Here is a 19774-nt window from a genome sequence, read left to right as displayed (position 1 = left end):
TTTCATTTTATTGATAATTTTACTAGAAATATGAAAATGAAGAAACTCAAAAAAATTGTTCAAATTTCTTAATAACCAGTGAAAAAGAAATATAGAGAACAATAAGATTAGTCTTGATTATCCAAAACTTTATGAAATGATTCTTCTTGAAAAAAGTTTCATATTTTTAAAATAAAAAGTTATATTCCAAAATAAAACTTTTCAATAATTTATGATATATCAATATATTTTCAAGTTATTTATTTTATACAATCAAGAAAATAAATTATGATAATTTTGTCTCTCTTCTTTCATATTATACTTTTTTAGTTACATTTTGGATAATTTAGACTATTGCATTTGAGAATATTTTTAATAAAACACAGAACATGCACAGAAAGAAAGTTATTTAATACCATAGTAAATACATAGAAAAAGTTAATGACAAAGTTAATACAGAAAGAAACTAAAGATATCTGAAAACACTCTTGAAGACAGAAGTAGTTACTGTATATTAATGGAACCCAAAGCCAGCAAAATTCTTTTTTTTTCTTTTTTTTTTTAAGAAAGCTTGGCAATTTTATACACTTTGATCGTATTTAACAAAGAGGAAACTTTTAAATTCATTAATAAGTTCTCTAATTTATCGTAACAATTTAAGAATCATTTTAAATTATCTTCCATTCAAAAATATGTCTGAAATTTGTATATACAGTATATATCTATATAATTTTAATTTGTGCCTGAAAAATGACAGCCTCCGTTGAAGCTCCGATATGTTAGACCATTTGTTCAATTTTTTGTATGATTACAAACATATACATACATACACACACACACACCACAATATCATTTTTACGGCAGGAGAATTTTAAAATAAAAAATTTTATTCTGCCTTCACCCTCAGATCCCAAATACATGAGGGTAATGACAAAAAAAATTTCAAATTCAATATGGTCTGATGTGCTTCCAAAAAAGCACCTTTTGAAAGGCACTACTATAGTTTGCATCTCTTGATCATTTTTTTTACATTATATGATGATCTGTTACAGTCGTAAATGAAATACGTATTTTTTTTTCTTTTAATTTTAGTCAAAATGTTTTAGGCAGTACGTTTGTGTCTCTTACGGCAGTGTTATACAATGCAGTAGGCACACTTACCAATTTAATGAATTTTTCCTCTTAAAAGTGCTAGACTGTCTTGTGCTGTACCATAATTTCATACAAAAGTGATACAAAGTTTAAAGAAGGCACAGATAATTGGCTGTGACACCCAAATGGTTAGTTTGATATGGTTTCGAATCAAATCTCAACTACCTGGCTTTAAGAGAAATTCATTGATATATCACCTTAAATGAACAACATAGAAAAATAAATATAAAAAATGTTAATTTAAGATTAGCAAGTGATAATAAACATTAAAAAAGTTTAATACTAGACCCATTGGAATGTACGTAGCAAGACTACTGCACAGATTAATTTTATCCTTTAGGTCATTACTTCATCTTGCATATTCTTTTTTGATAGTTAAAAATTGAAAACAAAACTAAAATTAATTTCTGATGATGCAATTACACTCGTCTGGCAGATAAATGATAGAAAAAGTTCATTTTAATAATAATAATAGTAATTATAAAAACTATGATGACGAATCAAAAGTTCCTGGTCTGGATGCCTGACATGTAATAAGCAAGTAAATTATTGTGTATGTGTATATACTGTATATATAACCCTATCCCTGTAATATGAAGAATTTGAAAAGAAATAATATAATTACTACCGACTAAACTATACTGCCATCTAGTTTCAAACATCAAAAGACTACAAATATGCCAATTAAAAAAGTCCCACGACATGCAAAAATAGATTACAAGGATGAAATTTAGACATCTCCATCATAAGACCATAATTCTGCAAAAATATGGATTACTTTCATGTATAAAAAGAGAATAGGTTATACGATATAATACCCAAAAATTTGAGTCTGTGATACAAAGCAAGTTGTCCACTAAAACAAGGTAGGAATACAGACTTAGGCAGAATAAGAATGTGAAATATAGTAGATGAGTGATAGCAAATTTGTTGTAGTGGTACAGCACAAATTTTCTAAAATATTCTTATATATGGACTATCATTTAACAATATGATAAAAAAATTTATCAACAACATTTTGCACCGATGACATTAAAAAACTACACTTTTAAATTAACAAATGCATCACATTAAACAATAAATGAAAATTTTAAAATTCTTCATGTATCTATAGTTTGTTCCACTGTATTAAAAAAAATCAAATATTTGTTTATACTTGAACCCATGTCTTATATCGATTTCTGCCTAAGTGCACTTGGTATTCCCATGCAAACTCTCATCCACATGCTAGTCAATCCAGCAGAAGCATCTCTGGTGGTGGATGATCACTTCTCTGTATCACAGAGTGGGTTGACAATTGTTCTTGATTGGTCATTTTGACCTGGTTATTGGCAATATATTTTTGTAAAACCAGTGATTTTCAGATTGTTGATTTGGAGAAAGACACTCTTAAATGACTTGAATCACTCAACTGGTAATTGTGCATTTTCTGTAAAAGAGAAAAGATAATGCTTTAAGCAAGTATAAATTGTCAAGTTCTTAGGTTAAGCGCAAACTCGTTGGAATTGCAGCATATTTTTTATTATATGATATTATATGAAAACAAGATTAACAGAACAATTAACTAACTTATCACTTCAATATCATGTGAATCATTGTTTAAATAAAAAATTTACTGAATCTGGCATATTTTATTTCCATTTTCATATACAGTAGAACTTTATTAACTCAAAGTTCCAAGGAACAGAAAAAACTAAGTTACAGACAATTTGAGTTAGAGAACAAGAGTGAAAAATATCAATTTTGAATAATTTGTATTTTTTTCTCTCTTGAATCTTTGATTCTTTATATCAGGGCTTCTTAAAATTTTTTTATTCACGACCCCATTTATGATTGTGATTTTTTTTGCAACCCAAAAAATATAAAATAAAGATGTATAAAAATTTGCAAAAACAATAATAGTGTATTACTACAGTTCATTCTTATGTTACAATGGAACAGAGATAACTGAATACACTGAAAAGCGACAACACTACACTAGTTCACACTACAGTGTTGCTGAATCATTGTCTCGCTGCACCAGAAGTGACACAAAGCGCAACTCACGAAACCTAAAACACAAACCGTGCAATTTTCAAACTCTCACAAATTATTTTCAATAATTTGCATTAAAATCTCACGACCCCAAGATTTCGCTAAGCGACCCTAAATGGGATCGCGACCCATAGTTTAAGAAGCCCTGCTTTATATAATTCAAGAGCCCCTGTAATGCCTTTCAGTAAAATGTTCAATGTAGCTAATGGAATCAGTTTTGCAAGTGTATCTTATTGAGATAAAATGAGAGGTCCTCTCGATTTGGACTAGAATGTTGTCTGCAAATGGGTGTTGGACAGTAGATACAACTAACTGTCTGACAATTTCATGGAAATCTGGTAATTAGGATCACTTTGGATAGAGTAAATATTAAACTTTGAGTCAGGGAAGCTGTAAGTAGCATAAATCAGTGTCAAGTGACTATAAAAACTTTTGACTGGGAGAGAATTTGAGTTAAGGAAATTTAAGTTAAAGACGTTAAATCCCTATGCTATTCCATTGAGACATACTGAATGCTTCATTTTCTTTGAGTTAAAGAAATATTTGATTTACAGACATTTGAATTTGGTAAGTTTTACTGTATTTCATATAATCAATACACATATTTGAGAAGACTTAACCATAATTATTAGAGGAAAAGATTATTCCTTGTTTTGATTATAATACTATAGATCAGTGGTCCCCAACCCCCGGGCCGCGGACCGGTACCAGTCCGTGGATCAAATGGTACCGGGCCGCCCAAAGAACATTAAATTATTTCCATTTTATTTACTATGGTGTATTTGTCTCCGGTTTGTGCGACTTTTAATAGACGACGGAACAGCGGAATAAACTGAACATAAGAAACACACTTCGAGTGTCATTGTCTTCTATTACCCCCAGATGGAACTGTCTCGTTGCAAAGAAACAAGCTCAGGGTTCTCATTGATTTAGCTTTCTAGTGAGTTAAAATGTTAAATCACATTATATTCATTTTTTGGTGTAATTGTATTTTATTTTGAAGGCACGTTTAAATACAGTTAAATTAAAATTATTAAATTAAATCAATCTAAAATATGAACAATCAACGTCCCCCCTCAGTGGGCCGCGGTAAAATTATCAAACGTTGACCGGTCCGCGGCGATAAAAAGGTTGGGGACAACTGCTATAGATACTTTCATAAACAGCCAGTCAGAGCATTAATAATCCATAATAATAAAATATTTAGTCACAAAATTAAATAAATCTTGCTTGTCATACCAAAGCAATGCCATTAAGTAGTTTGCACTTGACATACTTGAAATTATAAAATTACACAATTATTCTTGAAATACTATATAAATTACTGTCAAGACTAACGCTAATTATAATTTATTTTCTAATAATAATTTACATATATTTATATAAATTATTATTAGAAAATACTGAAAAGTATTTCTAATAAGAAATGAAAAAGGTTTCCATCAGGTACTGACATTTGACAAATGTTAATAAGATGATATATTTAATTCTATATAATTGTTACTTAGACACAGACACAGAGAGAGAGCAGATTGCCTTTAGGAACCTATCAAAAATGGATAATATATGGAATGATGATAACATTGAATTCTCTTAATATTTTTCAATTTTGGTAGAAAAATGTTGATGATTGTATACAATTTTTTGTACATAAGAAAAATACTCAAACTTAAACTATCCTTAAAAACTTTTATGTAATAAAAGTAATTTAAAAATAATTAAAAAAGTAAAAAAAGTCACTATGTAAGTTAGTTTTTAATAATTAAATGACAGTTGAAAGAGAAAAACAAAAATTCAAACAAATAAAATGACTGTTAGTTGATATGAATGTACTGTACTTTATTATTGTTGAAATCTATCATAGTGTCTTGGAAGAAATCTTAAGGTGTTTTTAATATTTACATATTATAATTTTTTTTCCACTTAATTCATTACTAAAATGATATTTATTTATACAGTATTTTTATATACCATACAATAAATACAATTTTGATTTAAAAATCTTAAAATATCTACACACATTTTTACCTAAGAGCAGGTTTTTTTTTTTTTACTTCTAGATTTGCAAATTCAATATTTGAAAGATCATAATGACATTCTGACATTTACAGGGTAATTATATCAATAGTATAACAGTTATGCTTATAGGAGAATGGCTGGGATTTTATTTATTGATATTACAGCATAGTGAGTAGCTAAATCAAGAGTTGCTATAAAGCAAATCTACCACCAATTAATCCAAAAAAGGAAAACTAGAAATCTGACATGCCAAATTTCTGCCAATTGAATTATACATATAATTATTTGCTAACAATGTCAATAATTAGTATATTAAATTTGAATTTAACTTAATTTTTTTTTTTTTTTTTTGAAAATTTGTCTGGATACACATATAACATAACATTGTTCTCATATTCTCATACAACATTGATAGTTAACCATGTAAAGTTTTAAACAGAAATTTAAAATACTAATAATTATGTTAAACAATTATGATTAAATATTTAGACTATTATATTATAAAATTGAAAATATACTTACTATTAAGGCTGTAATTGCCTCTTCTATACTGCCAAGTTGTATTAAAGCCATCTTTTTGTCCTTTCTAAAAATTAATTATTATATTAGTTTAAAAAAAAAATTAATTTATCAAATTGGAATATTTAACATACGGAAAGAATTTGAAAGCAATCACTGTTACACCAGTTTTAACAAAGGCATCTTTGATCTGGTCTTCAGACACATTTGGTCTGTAAATAAGAATTTTACATTTTAATTTATATTATTATTTATAATATTTTCAAAGACAATATAAGAATTTGTGAAACAAAATCAAATCTGTAATACTACTTATACATTTATCTGCATTAATATAAACACAAATTTTCAATCTTAACTGCTCAAGAAAAATTTATATAAATTCTATATCAAATACATATAAGTCTGTTCTAATGAATTCTGAATATATAAGAATAATACTGAAATATATAAACCTAAACAGGCTTATATATTTAATACAGAATTCATTAGAACAATATATACAGAAAACACAATGAAATTAAATAAATTCATTAATTCATTAAACTCTAAATCATTTAAGATCATTTTAAAGTATTAAAATATGCCAAATACTATAAATATATCATCTCAGAATAAATATCAATTAAACAAGAAACTGCAATTCTTAACATATAATAATCAAATAAGTACAGAATATATTTATATTACACTCAAAACAGACTGACCTAAAAAATCAATAAATTAAACTAATCAATTTATGCAATCATACACAACACAGTTTTATACTTACGGAATGTTGGACAAATGAAGAGTTGCTGAAGGAGGATAAATATTTTGATAATTTTTTGAACCAGGCTTCTTAAATCTGTGAAGTGGTGAATTACTGTAATCTTTAGTCAAACCAGCATCCTATAAAAATGATTGAAAAACATTTACTAATATTAAATAATTTTGTACATTGCTTATTAGAAATATAAATTAATATATGTCAAGTTTAAAATATGAGTAAAAAATTAATATTTAAAAAGACTGATATAAATATAACCTTAATAATTATATTGTTTTAAGTTATTTTGAATTTAGAGAAATTTATATATATACATATATAAAAATTATAAGTTATAAATGTAGACAAATATTAAAAGTTCATATTAAATATATTAATATACACTGGTCCTTGCTAGTCATTTCTTTTCACTACAGTGCAAGACTATAAAAATTATTGTGCAAAGAGATCTTAATAATCAATAGAAAAAATTACAATTGTTCCATGATCTTTAAAAAACTTATCAAATCTAAATTACATCCATCTTCATTTCTATCATTATCATCACTTTTCATTTCTTTGCTGCACTTTCATCTTTGTCGGCCAATTCAGTCTTTTGATTATCCATTTTTGTAAGTCACTTGGCTTTATCACTGAGACACAAAGTGTTAAGGGTTGATACAAATAATAAAGAAAACTGTTATATAGCATGAGATGTTTATTTTAATATTTAATAGTCAGTTGTTTACAACTGAAACTTGAATATGTAACTTGAATAAATGAACTACACAAAGTACAATGAATTGAAAATAATCAATCATTTGAGCAGTTTACTGGCAAGAAAGTTCATTATTCAGTGTAATGTATTGGCAAAGGAGACAGGAGCAGTTTATTGCGCAAACATGGATGAACCATGGATGGTCTGACTTCTGTTTATTATACTCTCTTGATTTCTCTGGCATAAAGTCAGTTAAATGCCAAACAATTGGGCATGAAAAGATTTATTTTATTATGGTTTTAACAGCTTTCAGTAATAGAGCTAAGTTATTGGTGATGACCATCTTTAAAGAAATATGTACCAGAAAAAAAATTTCCAAAGAAGTGTGAAGTTTCCCAAGATAATTTCCATGATAAGGAATTTAATATAGGTTGGATTAAAAATGTTTGGCGCAGAACAAATCATATCTTTTGAATGAGTGTATTACTTGTCTATGACATGTATCTAGCCTATACTTTAGTAACTGATGATCTTAAAGAAAAACAATACATCTGTTGACTATATTCCATCAGGAATGACCAGTCTCTTGCAACCATATGATGTATCAAAGTTCTGAAAGCAGCATTTTAAGAAGATGGAAAGAGTAGTTGCAATTCAGCAAAAAAGAATTTACCAAATCAGGAAGGCAAAAGCATGCTAGCTATGCCAAAGCAGCTAAATGGGTCTGAGGAATGGAGGAAAAATTTCCAAAGAAAATTCAAAAAATCATTTATATGCTGTGGAATTACAAATGCATATATTGATGGATGAATGGATGACTGGATTAAACTTGTATATAGACATGTGAGATTTTCATTTGAATTTATATAAAAACTGTAAGAATAGGGGGGAAAGATGAAAATTAGTTGATGAGACTGATGACAGCAATGATAAAAGCAAAGAAAAGGGAAGTGATAGCAAAACTGAAGTTACTAATGATGAATCTAATTGAAATATGTAGATGATGTAAAAAAATACTGTAAGCAACAATGTACTTTATAATTTCTGAATTTTCTCTGTACTTCTGGATTTTTTTAAGAATAAAGTTGCTGCATATAATGGTACTTTTGTTTTTACTTTTTAAACTCATACACTGTATTTTATAGTATACTTTCTAATAGATGGGCACGTAAGTGTAGTACAGGCAATTATACTGATATGAAGCATGGCTATTTCAGTCTTAAGATGGATTTCTACCATACAATTTTGTCTGTTACAGAATAGCAAAATGGGATACTTGATCACACTAGACATTTTCCACCATAAGTGTCCATATGGTTAAGTATTCTATTAGACATATATCCAAAAGCAGACAAGGTTAGAGTTATAATCAGCAGTTTAACAATTCTTACAAAATTACCATCCATATATTATTTTTAAAAATTTTATTGCAATATTCTCCCAATCATATAAAAATGGATTTTTTCCAGCTCAATAGTTTTTGCACAAGCCACCATAACTTTTGAACAGTAAATGTTTCCTATTGTTTATTGGTTGATGATGTCAATCTGTAAGCATCCACAGCCATCAAAATGTAGGAATGAAGTCTACTTGCATCATTCCACAATTTTGGCAACCATAAATGGATTGCTGTTAGGGAACAGTCTATGCAGATCCATTTTGTTGAATGAAATCATACTTGAAACCAGCCTTTACAGTACTGTAGAACTAAAAGAAAAATTTTTCACTTAATTGTGCTTGGATATTAAACAAGAAATGGGCAATTAAATGTGATTATTGACATAAGCAATTACGTAAGGACTTACAGTAATATACTAAGAAAAAGATTTATTATTGCTTTTAAATATCAATTAAACAAGAAACTGCAATTCTTAACATATAATAATCAAATAAGTACAGAATATATTTATATTACACTCAAAACAGACTGACCTANTCTTTTGGCATTTGGACCATTTGATGTTTGGAAGGAGTTACTCTGATTTGTTTCCCTAATACTTTCACTTTGTCCAAGTGTGTCATTGCTAAAAATATTAATAATAAGATTAAAATTAATTCATGTTGATAAAAGTAAACAATATAAAAAAAAACTTTGTCTCCTTTATTTTATATTATTACTTTTATGAAAAGATACAGTAGATATGTTTCTTGGCAAAAATCTTTTTATCATATTCCAGAATGTCACAGAAAAAAATTATTATAGAAAACTTTAAAATATTTCATTGATTGTCAAATCATTATCAAAAATTTGACATGCTGATCTTTATCTATGAGAAATGATTTTATATAAACTATAATTACAAAATATTTTAAATTTGAAACATAGTATATCAAAACATGAATGAAAAATGTAATTAACAATTTACATTGTTAAGCTATTTTATTAAAGCATAAAACAATATTCATAAACTCAAATAATCTCATTAAAATTTCATTAAAAATGTGCTTTCCTTATGACTTTACTCAGGACCTTTTTATAAGAATTATCAACTGCTGAAGAAGTGTTCAGACCCAAAATGCATATAAAAAAAAAAGACAATTCAAAGTGATTAATTTTACTTTTCTAAGACATTTTCCTGTTTGATAAGTCCAATATTTACTAACTTGGCAAACTTAAGAAGTAAAAATTTGAAAAAAAAAAGGACAAGAAGCTCTGAACATAAAGACTTTCAACTTTTTATATTTGTTATCTCTGAAGATGACAAAGGAAGTCCAAACACACTGACTGATAGTGAATACTACTTTATGCTCCAATAAAGCAGCTTATCAATTTAAAAATCTTATTCTTTGAGCTTCCATTTTCTATTAGCTAAAAATCAATGATATAAAATAAAAATAATTAAAATTAGCTAGCTATTATGTAGATATAAAAAATATTTCATTACAACTGAAAATAATTTTTAAATAGGACACTGAGATAACAGTATTCACAACTGTTTGATGCCATTTATAAAATATTATACATGTTTGTCAATCAATTACTTAAAGATCTGTTGTTATAATAGTGTTATAATAACTAAATACCATATATTTCCACAGATAAGATGATAGTTGAATCATAAAAAAAGGCCCCCAAAATCTGGGGTTGTCTTATAGGGCAGATTAGATTGAATCTAAAAAAATTAGATTGAAATTTATATAAATTAAAACCATTATAAAAATGGACAAACCATAATTATTTACTAATAGAGAGTAGGGTATGTCCACAAAATAGAATAGCCCATATGACATTTTTGTAAATAGAGAAGGTCATTACCCAAATGCTGGAATCAGTGTGAATGTTTGCAACAATCACAAGGCAGTGCTGCCAGAAGCAAGAAAATAAAATTTGTTCATTCAGAAAATTACAAATAGGACAATTCCATATACGCTATACAGTATTATTATTCCAATGATGATCACTGGTCTAAACTAAATTCATAGGCCGTTGATAGTTCGGGGTTGTCTTATAGGACAGATGTATGATAAAACTATAAAATGTTGATGAAAATTTATATCTCGTCTTATCTACGGAAATATATGATAATTTTTTTCAATTTTACAATAAAAACAGTGGTTACTAAGGAACTTAAATGAACAAAATTTGACTACAGTTAAATAGTGATTGGGTGAAATTATTTAAACAAATAATTAATGTTTTTTAAAAATAGATGACTACATACAAAATTAAATATACTATAGTAAGTTAAAAATTAAACTTGTAGTAAGTATTGTAGTAAGGTGTATAGTAAGCATTGATTTAGATATCAAGAAGTATACATTATACATTGTAACATTTCTTTTTGCTTATTTTATTCTGTATTTGAGAAATGATATTTAAAAAACTAGATTTTCTATAGGATCATTATATTCAAAAATAGCTAAAATTATTCTATTTAATAAAATTTAATTACACATGAAAACCATACCTAACTGTGCTTGTTGTGGTTCAGCAAGTTGAACTAAAGCATTATCCTTTTTGTTAAATAAAATCTTTACTCTTATTACATCACCATAAACACCTAAAACATAGAAATATAATTAATTAGAATAACCAGTTGTTATTAAGAATCTATAATTTATGTATGAAATTGTTCTTTAATTTATATGTAAAAATTTCAATCATGATTATTTTTTTTATATCATTGATTTTATGAAAAGACAATTAGTAAATTATGTTTTATGACAAATTTTTATTGTATTCCACTTAGCTCTCAGAAATCAAATGATACTTGTTAAAAAAACTGTAGGAAACTTCTATAAAATTTCATTTGATTGTCAAATCATTAACAAAAATTGCTAGAACAAAAAAAATCTTTGCTAACCTGTCCCACCATATATCCTGGTCAGTGACACAACCAGAAATTTCAAATGGAGAAAAAAAATTTTTTTTTTAATTATTATAAAAATAATTTTATAATGCTATTTAAGCATTATAAAAGCAAGTAAGCAAAATTATGTGCTGTTTTTACTTTTTTTTTTTTTTTAATTTCTCTTTAGGGAGTACTTGCCACTTTGCTCCTCTCAATTGCACCACTGTATCCTATGTCTATGGAAGTAACCATTGCTCCACAGATGCAACTTCATAATTGCAATTTAAAATTCATATATAACTTGCCCCATTGCACCACCTTCAAATTGTCTTTTAAACACAGATGACCTACAAATTATATACAGTAATACCTTGACTTACGCTACACCGACTTATGCGAATTGACGAGATTTTCAAATCTTGTCAATTTGTCTTTTGTATGAGTGCCATGCAACTTTTGATTACTCACTCTCCCCACACTACTGTTCAGCTTACATGTTCGGACATGTAGCGCGGAATTGACACATAGCTACAATTTATTTTGTGTTATTTATTTCTGTGTTTGTTATATCTATGGAGACTTGAGAGACTCTATGTGGTGATTTCTTGTAACCGTGAAGGAATCAAAAGACGAGATAAGATTAACAAGAACATTTATTAACAATTTGTGTAAAATCCAACTTGGATTTTACACAAATTGCAAAATTATACCCCAACTTATGCGGTTATCGCTCAGTCCCACCTATTAAGTTCGGGGTATTACTGTATACAAAAATATTTATTGTAAAATGTGATAGTGTATTACTATGACACACATACTATAGAATAAAAAGATCCTATTGACCTTCAACTGAATATATATTTGCAAATCAGTATTAGACTTAAACAAGATAGTGGTTATTTACATATGAAAATGATAAAATCCATAATACTTGCAAAGTAATTTTGGTGTGTTTCATTTTATAAAAATGTTAGAAAATTGCTATAAAATAAACATACGTATAACATAAGTTTTCTGTTTATAAAAAAAATAAGTATTTTGTAATAAGAATTAAAACATTTTGTTTCTGAAAAGTTTTTAAATTGATAAAAATTCGATAAACTTTTCCTATAATTTTTAAAAAATTCAAAATTATTTAAGAACTTAAATTTAACTTAAATTTTAAATAAATTTATTTAAAAACTTTTTGTTAACAAAACATTGAAAAATTTAGTAGTTTAATAATAGAACATAATCTGAACTGGGTGAGATCAGACAAATGATTCTTCAACTATTTTGATCAAGCAGTCTTGATTGAATGAATTGCTGCATTACTTTAACATGCTATATATTATATAGTTTTATATGATAGAATATTCTGTTGAAATTCTATAAATGATGAAAATATCTCTCTATGTAGTTATTTTATTTGATATTAGGGTAGTATTCATGGAATTTCCCATTGATTTTATGGCAAATGCAACAGTTTATTTCTTTCTTAGGAACTTATTTTGATATTTTATATAGAAATTAAATTATTGAACACAGCCAAAAATTTCTTTATAAATAAATATAACATGTTGTATTTAATAAATATAAAGTAACACATCAGCATTTATTATCTGGTTCAGATTCAGAGTGTCAAGGGATATTATTCTTAATAATTGAAAATTGTGTTGCAATTTGAAAAATGTAGACCTATAAATTCCCACTGTCGTCTATCCATTTTATTGTTATGTTAGGTTCTTTTCTTATTAATAGAAAAAAAAAGAACAAATAATTTCTTACAGACATTTTTACTTCTTTTTTGTGTGATTAATCTTATATCAGTTAAAATTTGTAGTCAATGAATGTGTTGTCTACTCTGTTTGTATAAAATACTTAGATTATAACTGTCACAATACTTTTTTCCATCATAAAAAAAATGGAAGCACTAAAAATCTATGAATCATCATGAAATTTTTGAATAAGTGAGTAAAGCCCACAGGGCAAGTGAACAAGGAGGTAAAGCCCCATAATTTGAAAATAACTGTATAAAATACATTTAATATAATATAAATATAGTATTTATTCTTTGCCTAAAAACTGTTACTTCCTTTTATTTTATTATAATACCAACACACTAATTACTCTTAGAGTACTACCTAGCCTTGGTTTCCTCTTCCAATGTAAATATAAATATGGGCGCGCCTCTACTTATGAACATTCAACTTATGAACTTTCAGACTCACACACGATTTAACTGTGTATCTAAAATTTAAATTTTGTGAGGATTCCAAAGTTCTCTTGCCAGTCATGGAAGTCAAGTCTTTAGCCAGTAACAATTAATTAATGTAGATTTCTTTCTATTGCATATCACCATTTTTCATTTTCATGCAAACACTGAGGTCCATTGCCACATGAGGCACCATCTCATGTGTGGCAATGGACCCTCAAAGTTGGTAACACTGGAGTAATGTCATTTTCACTACTGTTTGCAATTTTTATAAACTTTTACAATTAGTGCTTCAAAACTGTGTCCAAAATGTAATAGTAAATCTAACAATGGGGATAAACACAAGAAGTGTGGTTCTATTATCATGGAAACTAAAATTAACATTATAAAAGTAAGTGCATTAAAGTGAAAAAACCATGTTTGAAACATCTGCTATTAAGCAATAGTGAGTGGGTAAACAAGCATAATGTATTCCACTTAGTACATTGAAAAATCAAACATTAAGAATGCATGGTTATTCTGTGTACAAATGTACTTTCTAGGTTAGATATTGAATTATGACTATTTCAACTTATGACGAAACCTCAAAAACCTAACCTATTTCATAAATAGGGAAGCACCCATGTATAATATATATGTAATATATATAAAGTTTGGAAACCACCATGCTACTTGTCTTGACAAAAATAAATAATAATAATATTCTCTGATAATTCAACATTCAAAATTTATAAATAAGTTAGTATTCAAATAGATTTTCAATGCTGATTTATTAGACAAAATAAAAATATTTAAATCTTCAATAGTTTAAATTATCATTTTTATATTTTCATTTCATAATGAAAGTGTTATGAAGTCAGGATACTGAAAATTCATTTTATATTAAAACTGTAGTCATTTACTTATTATATATACTGTATAATTAAGTAATTATATTTAAGTTAATTTGTATCTAGAAAAAAAATTTGAATTATTGAATAAATATTTAAAATTAAAAATACAACATTTTTCAAATATTAAAAAATAAAAATAAATTATAAATAATATAAAATANTAATTGTTGCACATTTCAAAAATTTATTACATATTAAATTATTAAATAAAGTTATATATATATAAAATATCATTTGAATTTGATAAACAGAATTGTGCAACACATTTGAAATTGGTTAAAAATAGATAAAGAAGAAAAAATAAATAAATGAAGGAGTGCTTTATAAACATACCAAAAAGGGTAAAGAGAGCATCGGGCGTGACCATCTACAGTTCAGAACAGGTGTGGGTCAGAGCAGCAGAGCAGAAGGATGGAAGGAATCAGTGACCCGAGCAAATCGATTAAAGAAGTCCACATTGGGAGAAACACCAGCAGGCGAAGTAGGGAAAATTTTTAAAAAATAATAATAAAAAAGATAATTATTAAATGAGTGAAATATTTTCCACTAATTTAATACATGAACATTTTAAAATATTGCATATCATTCAGTTATATAACAAACATAGATTAAAATGCCACATGAAAATGACAATATCATTTACCACACTAACACACAAAATGCAATTAAGTTAAAAGCTAACATTGCTGAAACAGAAAAAAAGCAATGAAATAGAGCAAAGAACTATCCCAAAGTTCTAATGAAGCAAACACAAAATATAATTTTTTTAAATAATACAGATTTCTTCAAAATAAATAAACTAATCAGGCAAAACTTAAAAATATAAATTTCAATACATTATTAAACAGTGAACAACAAATTTAAAATTTTTAAAAATTTATGCTTTGAAATAATTCAACAAAGCATTCATTGAAAATTCAGTTTTTTTTTTTTTAGATCAAGAATATATAAAGGATTTCTTACAAAAAATACAGCTTTTTTATGAAAACAGAATTATGTACAAAAATTTTAATAAAATTCTAATTATTTGACATTTAAATCAAAAGCTTAGATAAATTTTTTAGGATTTCCTTTTTCCAAATGAAAAAAATTAATTGGGAATTATAAATTTTTTCTTTTCATTCTCAAAAATTTTGAAAATCAAGTATTAACTTATTTTTGCATTGACATCTTATGATTTTCAATTAACAAAAAACTGTTTCTTCTGATTCTATGTCACGACTTGGTGCATTTATAGACACTTGGCAAATAATTCCATCACCTACATTTACTTCTAAGTACATTTACTTCTAAGTTACTTCTTTACTTGCCAAGTGTCTATAAATGCACCAAGTCGTGACATAGAATCAAAAGAAACAAGAAAAAGAAGACACGGTTTCGACAAATAACTATAACAAAAAACTATCAAATTTTCCCATTTATTAGACTTTTTAATAATACTGTATTTCATACTTTAAAATTCTAACAATTTTAATAAATGAATTATAATATTCTAAAATGTAAGTCATAATTTTGCCTCACATTTTTAACATTTCAAAATTCAGTTATTTAGCAACCAACTACATGTATTATTTTTTAAGTTTATATAAAATTCAAATTACATATTTTTGATCCATTTGATTAAGCATGCATCTTATTTATTCTAGAACTTTTATAGCCATATTGCAATATTTTTTATAATGCAGTATAAATATATAATTTATTTTTTTTCGGATAATTATTAATTTTAAAAAATTCTACATAAATTACTTACATAGTGGGTAACAGTGAATGTGTTTTTTATTTTATGAAAATATTAAATAACTGTATAAAATACATTTAATATAATATAAATATAGTATTTATTCTTTGCCTAAAAACTGTTACTTCCTTTTATTTTATTATANGTTTATAGATAGATTATATTTTATCATTTCCCATGGAATTTTAATTATATTTTAATAAATTCAATTAGGTATAAAAAAGAAAATACAATAAAGTATTGAAAATCCAGATTTAAAAATCCAGATTTGGCCATCAAAAAATTGATATTAACTCCTTTCAATGATAACTTCATTGTTGATGTTCTAACATTCATTCAGAATTTGTAATTACATTTCTTTAAAATACTGACTTGAACTTCAAACATCTGAGCTTGATTTACAGTGTATTTGGAGATTACAGTGCTTAAAATTCTAATTTATATGTATATTTAAGAAAATCTGGATAGGGTCTAGCCCCAGTTAGTCTGGATTTTTGACACTTCACTGTATTTTGTATTCCATGATATTTCTGTTTAATATATATATATATTTTTTTTTCTTCACAAATTCATTTTCAAATTTTCTCTGTCCATTTACTTAAATTCTTCAATTAATTATATGTTATGTATGTTTTCTTAATTTATATTCTTCCTGAGACATGTTTCTATTAATCTTTTCAAATTTATGCTATATAGTTGAACCTGTCTATTGCAAACATGTTTATTTTGAAAACTTCTTTATCTGAAAATTAATTTTTTCCCCTGCATTTTCAGCCTAAATTCAATATAGCTTTCATGTTTAACTCAAATGTCATCCCAAAACCTCTATCTCAAATTATGGACTGAAGTTACTTCAATTACAAATTCAAAGCTCAGCAACTACATTTTGATAGCATAAATTCTTGTTGAGAAACATCTCTTGCAATACAGTAAATATTGTAGTTGCAATTAATGCTGCTTTTTTGTGATTGGCTACAAGTTTTGCTTGCATGTTGGTTGAAGAAAGTCAGGCATCAGAAACTGTTGACAAACTATTTCTGTTAAGATATGTCAAAAATGTTTTATATCTAAAACAAGTATGTACAGTACTGTACTTGCTATTGTATTAATAAAATATCAAACCTATTACTGTTTACTGTGTAGGAACCTCTCTCTTTCAAAATCTGTCTATCTCAACTTTTTTGTTCCTGTGAGATTCAAGATACAGGTTCAACTGTATATATAAAAATGAACTTCACTCCATTATATGATATCTCTCCTAATTTCCATTTTAATAATATCATAGTGTCTTTTTGGATGCATTCAAACATTTTAGACTAAGTTTCATGTATTTCACATCAGTTGTATTTTCCTTAATTATTCCTAAATTCTTGTTTAATATTTACATAGTCATCATTCTTACATAAATGTGGAATGTATAAAAATTTAAATTGTTATCATCACTAATTCTTTTTCATCTGCTAATCATACACTTCCAGACAATCAGAATTGATTGATTCAGATACAATCTGCATTTTTAAACTACTAGTTTACATTTTATGAATGTGAACAATGCTATTTAATATGCCACTGCTATTTTTGCCTTTGATAAAATTAAATAAAGCACAAAAGAGAAAAATGCTAAATTTCTGAACAGATCAACTAACAAGGAGACCCTACGGCTTTGGGAAAACGGATTTTGATGATCTTTGGTGTAGAGGTAGTACACCATGTGAGTGTACTACTTGTAAAATACTAAAGTGCAACACTCAAATATAATTGAGAAAAATGAACTTAAAGTTTTCTTTAACACTACATTTTTCAGTTTTACAGTTTTCTTTACATATAAATTACTTGTATTTCTGCTTGAGCATGCCGTGGTGTGAATGGTAATGCTCCTGACTTGTACACTTGCATACCTGGGTTCGATTCTCTTGTTGTGTATATTTTTTCCATTTTTTTTTATTCATAAATACTTATAATGTATTTATTTATTTACTCATTTATTTCTTATTATTTATTGATTTTTTGCTATTGTTTTTTTTTGATAATTTTGTCTCGTTTCAACAAAGCGGTCATATGTCCAAGAATCAATCAAATGATATTTATCAAAAATAGTTCCACCACGTTCAACGTCTTTTTCCCATAATTTTAAATGATCCATTCTTTTCAAATGACTACATCTGTTTTTTTGTAATGTTTGTAGTTTCCACGTAGGGTGGGCTTTTTCTACTTTTAAAACTTTGATTTTATATTCCAGTGAAATATATTCCTTCATTCTATATTTTTTTTTCATCAGTTACATAGTCATCAGATGAGTCATCTTTAACTGCTTCAAAATTTCCTTCTGTATGCTCTTCTTGGGCATAAATCAATTCGTCATCAATTATAAAGTTTTTTCATTCAACACATCCAATGTATTATTGTATAATTCTGTGCCTATCAGCAAAGCATCTTCAGGTAGTGCATCAGAAGATGATGTTGCAATTAAATTATTTTCAAAAAGTAAACTCTCATAATACACTACTCCATCTTTTAGCCACTGCTTTGATACATCACTGTATAAAGAGTTATCATCAACAGTTTTTTTGTCACAACATAAAGAACTTGCTTCTCTTGATGACATTTTTTTAATTATAAAATAATTTTTCAAAATAAATTTCACTGCACAAATATGTCTGTTTGTGTCGAAATTCAGAAATGAACTGTTAAAGAGTGAGTGAAAAAGACTATAGACCCATGTTCAAACCCAGCATAAGTAGCTCCCTCTCAACTTGACAAAGGTGAGTTTTCAAAGTAAAAATATTAGACTTAGAATAGTAGAAATTAAATTAAAATAAATAAATAATAAAAAAATACCAAAAAATCAATAAATAATAAAAAATAAATGAATGAGTAAATAAATAAATACATTATAAGTATTTGTGAATAAAAAAAACGGAAAAGTATACACAACAAGAGAATCAAACCCGAGTATGCAAGCGTACGAGTCAGGCACATTACCACTCACGCCACAGCATGCTCAAGCAGAAATATGCATAACTTATATATAAAGTGCTAAAGAAAACTTTAAGTTGGTTTTTTTCAATTATATTTGAGTGTTACACTTTAGTACACTCACATGGTGTATTACCTCTACACCAAAGATAATCAAAATCCATTTCCTCAAAGCCGTAGGGTCTCCTTGTAAGTGCTTTCATTAGTATTTATAATTTACATATTGGATTGCAACATTTTTCAGCTAAATCTCTGATTTCTTTTATGTATTCACACATTTATTATTATTATTATTATTTTTTTTTTTTTTCATTACAATAGCAACAAATATCCCAGTACTATTTTTTGATCCATCTTAGAACTACACATTTCCTATCACTTGATATATATGAATTTCCCCTCTGTTCAACTGAACAATTCAAACACACCATTTTATTTTTTAATTCATTCATTTTCCAATACATTTATTATCAATTTATCACAAATATAAATTTCATTTAACATTCATA

General features: G+C 26.7%; 1 pseudogene; it reads right to left on the bottom strand.

Moving 5' to 3' along the window:
• Positions 1 to 369: 369 nt before the first annotated feature.
• Positions 370 to 19774, bottom strand: part of LOC111630804 — a 54690-nt pseudogene continuing 35285 nt past the window's right edge.

The sequence above is a fragment of the Centruroides sculpturatus genome, unplaced genomic scaffold (genome assembly GCF_000671375.1).
Source record: "Centruroides sculpturatus isolate CEXI.00-Female unplaced genomic scaffold, Cexi_2.0 scaffold754, whole genome shotgun sequence".
Taxonomy (NCBI): domain Eukaryota; kingdom Metazoa; phylum Arthropoda; class Arachnida; order Scorpiones; family Buthidae; genus Centruroides; species Centruroides sculpturatus.
This window is presented reverse-complemented; position numbering and strand designations above follow the sequence as displayed.